This window comes from Melospiza melodia, chromosome 2 (assembly GCF_035770615.1).
Source record: "Melospiza melodia melodia isolate bMelMel2 chromosome 2, bMelMel2.pri, whole genome shotgun sequence".
Taxonomy (NCBI): domain Eukaryota; kingdom Metazoa; phylum Chordata; class Aves; order Passeriformes; family Passerellidae; genus Melospiza; species Melospiza melodia.
Window position 1 is genome coordinate 97150344 of NC_086195.1, and position 6000 is coordinate 97156343.

Consider the following 6000-nt stretch of genomic DNA (forward strand, 5'->3'; position numbering starts at 1 on the left):
ACGCGTGAGTTTCAGGTGGTACTGAGGTAATTTTTCTGAGTAATTCTTTGAGATTTTTTGTGCAATTTAGGCATTCAGAGTTTATAAGTAGAATATAGGTATACATGTGTTCTTATAGCTGTTTCTTTGCATGTCTAATTTGGATATTATCATCAAGACTCACAATGTCCTGTACTATTTTGTAAAATTAATAGTTTAATATCTGTTGAATGAAAATACACTTTGAATGTAACATTTTTCAGACTCTGTGATGATGTCTAGTAAAAATGTCAGTCTGTGCTGCTCCTGCAATACAACCTATGTTTAGAAACAGAACTGCATTTACTAATGTGTTAACTACATAATTATGTATGTCATGATAAAACATGAACAAAAAATTGGTGATTTTTTTTAAATTTAAAATTACTTAAATTGGTTGATAAAAACATCAAATTGAAGGTTATTTCAATAGACACCATTATTTTACCTACTAAATAGGCTTTTCTAGATTGAAAACTGTTTGCATACCCTGTTTAAGAAGCACCTCTACAACTGTGGTTGAGTTTATCTGAGCAACTCAACCATTGACATCTAGCTTAATATGCCTAAATAGCACCTGGAAGAAACCAAAAGGAAGTAACCTTCCCCTTAGCCTTTTCTTTATGATGCTTTCATGCAATACTCATTGGCCAAAGAATGGAAACAGCACAAAAGGCAATTTCATGTCTTAAATGTATGATCCTGGGAATAGATATGAAGGACTTCTCTGTAGGGATTAGAGATTTAATACACAGCATTTTGCTGTACAAGGTGAAAATGAAATCTACCTTTCACTGAGATATTTCTCATCTTTCTTTATTTGAAGAGCATGCACTACCTCTATGTTTTCAAGTAATTTCAAATCCCAGACATAGCCATGCTGGTAGGGAGAAACAGATGCATTTTGGCCAATTTTTGGCTTAAAATCAGGCTAATGTGACAAATTATTGAGCAGAAAGGTTCAGCTGGTCAAGGTACTTAAGAATTTTTAAGCTCTCCATATTGATTTTTTGTTTGATGTAGTATTGAGTTTTAGCCTAGATATTCTCTTCATTGATAGATAACAAGGAAAAAATTTCTCTTTAAATAAGGTACTTTTTTCGTATGGTTGTTAGTGGCTGCAGAAACAGACATACACATGCACAAAAGGGAAAATTTTTAGTTACTTGCAGTGCACATATTACACAGTTTAAAGGTAGTTCAGAGACAAGTGGAATTTTTATTGGGGTTTTTCCCCTTTTATGGAACAATTAGATAAAGAATAAAGAGTTAAGCAATTGCTGGATTTGCTGCAACAAAAAAAGTTGCATTGAAGCTGGAACACAGAGGGAAGGATAGTGAAATTTGCAATGAAAGAAAACAGGTATTTTGATTTTTTTTAAGTAAAGGAAAACAAACAAAAAAATTCTGGAGGTTTTTCATACTAGTAGATATTCTATGGAAAGCCTTCCAAGCAGAATATAAAGATCAAATATCTAAATGCCTTTTATGGTAATCTGTGAGTATTTCTTGTTATTCTCATAGGAAATCCTATTTGCTTTAGTAGGCCTCAGATGTGAGGTGGGCAAACATATCAATGGTTGTTCAGCATTTGCAAATTGATAAATATAGTCAGTGTTTTTCTGGAGGGGAACTGATCTGGACGAAGGGAGAAAGGAGAAGTAGGGAGGATGAGATCTGTATAATGAAGTTGTGATGTTAATGCCAAAAAGTTAAAGGTAAAATGTAACAGTTTGTCACAATTATGTTTCATATTGGCAGGTGTTCTGAACTTTCTGTTTGATAACTAGACATATAAATTTCAGTTCTTAAAGCTTTGCAGCCAATTTAAGGGCTCATTTATTTCCCTGACAGCAAGATATATATGCTGCCTGGTGCAGTGGATGTCTGGGGCCAAATCCACCACTTTGTTGCTTGTGTGTCTTGTGGGAACTAAATAGTAGCAATTTTTCAGCACAGGCATACCAGCACAAGGTGTTTAGCAAATAAATGAGCATAAGATGACCTGTGGTGTCCTGAAATTACTAAAATTCATGAATAATAAAATGATCTATAGATTGTTAACAGAGGGCTATTGCAAAGGCTAATTTGCAGTCACTGAAGCTTTACAGGATAATTTGTAATTTTTGAAAATTTAATGACTTCATCAGTTTTTTACCTATTTTTTTACCAATATAATTGTCTGAAAGCTACCTTCAGCAGAGATCTTCTATCTAAATAAAATCACAATCACTTATATCATCACATTATGAGTACAGATCTATTTGTATATCTATACATATTTTCTTTCTTTCCTACAGTAGGGCAACTACCAAAAATACCTCTTTATCTTACAAACATATATTTTTCATTTTTTAAAGTCTTATTAGCATATGAAACAACTGTTAATAAACAAGCAAACAAACAAACAAAAACCCAAACAACCAACAATGTAGCAATGCAAAGGGAAGAGTAACTTGGGGAAAAAAAAGAAATTTAGTGAGCAAAATACAGATCTTTCAAAATAAGTGAAAGGACCCTAAAACAAAATCAAAGAAATTAGAAATAAAATTAAAATTTTTAGCCTGTAATGTCATCTAATTTCTGTGACATTTAGCTAAAGCTTTGAAAAGAAAAGAAGTGACCCATGAGTTTGGAACTTTGATTATATTAAATTTAATTTATTTGCATTATTCACTGACACATCCGTACAGAAATAACCAAGAAAACAGAGACTGAAACCACAGTTATTCTATTCTTTACCTGAATGGCTGATCACTTACTGCAGGTTTTCGTTCTCCCAATTTAAAATATTTTTATTTCTATTCAGTGTATGACATCTTCATACTTGGCCGTATGATCATACTCTCCATTTGGAGATAGATTTGCATTATCTTGGATGCTATTACAAAAAATCAGACTCAAGGCCTGACTATTTTTTAAAATTATGTTAATTTTATGGTTATTTGAATTCTTTGTATTACCTCTCTCATATCAATATATATAAATTTAGAAAAACATTCAATTTTTTCTCTATTGTTTTATGTCACCCTTTCTACACATCGATGCCCAGCCTTCAGTTGAATAAAGGTAAATATAGGTTGATGACTTTTTGCCTAATGTATGTTTAAGAGAGAAAAGATCCACGTATTACTTTTGAAGAAATAGTCCTACATTAGGAATTATTGGGGACTTACACTTTTTAATAACAAATGTAAGTATCAGCAGAATGTTCTGTTTGCAGTAATACACATTTTTTTCAGGAAACATTTGGACCATGGTCTAGAAAAGCAAAAGCAGAAAATGGGAGCATCGTCTGTGTAATCGTCTCTTCTTTCTCTAAATCACATTCTTAATTAAGATAGTTACATTTTTAAACCCTTTAAAAAGGAAAGATAATTAACATCATTCTGTCAGTGTAGAGAAATAGTGACATTTGGCAGATACTTGAGAAGTACTTTGGGGAGATATTTACAGTAACAATATTAAAGAAAGAGAAAGTACAAATGAAATACAGCAATATCTGGAAATTAACATTTAAAGAAAAAAGTATTCAAAGGAGGAAAGGGAAAGATAAAATAAATGAAATGAGCAGCTAGTCTGCCTATTTTACAATTTTAATTGCTTTTTAACCTTTAGAATACTTCTGAAGACAAAAAAAAAATTAAATAAATACATTTATAAAGTCTTCTTTGGTTTTATTTTTTAAACTAGTTATTCTCTGACAATGCAGAACAAATTTATCCTTTTAAAATGTTCTTGAATTATGATTGAAAATTTATGACTTTATAAGTACCATTCCATAAAATATTTATATTGCTCTTCAAGTGGTATTTTTGAAGAAAAAGAAAAGGGAAGAGAATTATTAGCTCACAGCAATGTTTCTCTAGACAATGGACTTCCTGTATGAAACTTCACATAGGTAATCACAGTGACCTTGTTCTTTGCAAAAGTTGTGCATAATGTTTATTGTAATCAGAACATATGGGCCATCTAATTAGTCCCAGAGCTTCAGAGTTGGTGCTTAAAACACGGTAAGTGGGAATTGTTCCTTAAAATGGTCAGCACAAATGGAATGTCTGGAACCTTTTTGGTTTTGGTTTTATTCACCTTCCCAGTCAGTAAGGAAATGTACCCTTCTGAGGTTTCTTGAGCAGTGCCCATAAGGAGAAAAAATAAATAATTAAGTACATACATACTAGGATATGTGATCGTGCCATTTTTACTGGTTTGCTACTAAACCCTTTTTCATCTTATCTTGATCATGCTTCCTCAGAAAATAAACTTGACTGAACTGAAAGTAGTAAAAAAATAAAGCAGAAATTTAATATTGCTTTTACTTTCTGCTATTGCCAACCTTTTGGTCTATGACCCTTTTTTATTCGTTCATGCTATGAATAGGTTGAGTGCTACATTGTCTTTTTAGTAGGAAAATTATTAATAATTTCTAATGGCATTCTAAATATTTGACAGGTTAAAAGTAAGGGTGAATGCCCCAGAAAAAAAGGTTGCCTTCTTGCAGGCACTGTAAGCCTGGCAGGGTGATATCAGGCAAAGTTTTGGTGCCCAAAGAACCTTCAAACTGGAACATGGTACTAGTTCACATATTTCTTCCTCTCCCTGCTTGGCACCCAAGAGGCTGAAACTCAATAAACCTGTGAGCCTACAGAGACTGCCTTTTCAGATCATACTAAGCTCTAACATTGCTCTACTTCTCTGGTTGCATTAAGGGTTTTCTGAATTTGTAAGGCCTCTGGCTAACTGCATCCAGTCTAAAATTGCATGGCAAAGCTCAGGCTCTGTAGGTAGAGAAACAGAAATTAGTATTATCTACTAGAATGAAGAAGAGTCTTCTGCACCACTGGAGCTGTAGAATAAAGAAATTAATTTTTTTTATCATCTTAACCCTCTGTTAAGTTCACCTGTTCATTCAGACTCCTTATCATGCTCTAAAATGAAATAATCAGCTTATTAACTGTGAAAGGAGAATGTAGCACAGACTTGACTAAGTGACACAGATGAGATCTAAACCATTAAATCCATCCAGAAACTCCCTGAATTTAACTTCAGACTGTGATTTGGAGTCATTTTTCTATTGGGTACATTCTAATGGAATGTGTCTTCACCAGAATTTCTCCAAGGGTTACCTCTATACAGGTTGTCCTTAATTGCATTCTTTGCTCTAAGCACACTTTGCACTAGCACAGCACTTTCTCTGCTCTACAGCAGCAGAGTGCATGCCAGCACCACAGCTACTCAAGAAGAAATACACTGTGCCTGCTCAGTAACCTTTGGGTAGGGAGATGTGTGAACCTCACCAAGCAGATGCATTAGACCTATTAAATCTCTGGTCTGATAATTCTAATAGCCAGCATTCAAGCAAGTTAATTTAATGAGCTTAGTGCAGTAAGAGCAATTTCAGCTATTTTCATGTATTTGAGTGCTATATTTCTTTGCTTCACCTTTTTAGTAAATCTCATTAAAACCACACAGACTCAGTTAACTTTTTCAAATAGGCACTCTTTACAGAACTAAAAGAATTAAGTGAAATTAGTGTAGTGTTCTGAGAATGCTTTGCACTGCCCTTGAACTTAAACTTGAATAACTTTTATATAAACTTTTATATATCTCAATTGGATCAGACTTTGAATGATATTGTTGCCATGCTTAAAACTATTATATATGTGCTTTTGCACAGATTAATTTTAAAAGTCTTTCTTTTTATCTGAATCTTTTAAGCAGAAATTTACTGAAAATGTAATGCAGTTTCTTGAATATCTGAATGCTGGTGGGGTTTTTACAGTCGCTTAAGGCTCTGACAAGCAAATGTTAAAGTTATAAATGCTAGGAACAGAACCGGGAAGTCTGATTAAACTTTGCAAATGAAAATTTCCAGCACAACTGTAGGTCCTTGGAGGATTATTCATTTTAACAAGCTAAACTAAATTGTACAGATGAAATGGTTGCTTTAAAGTGGCAGCATTTTGTGCAAGCTCCCATATG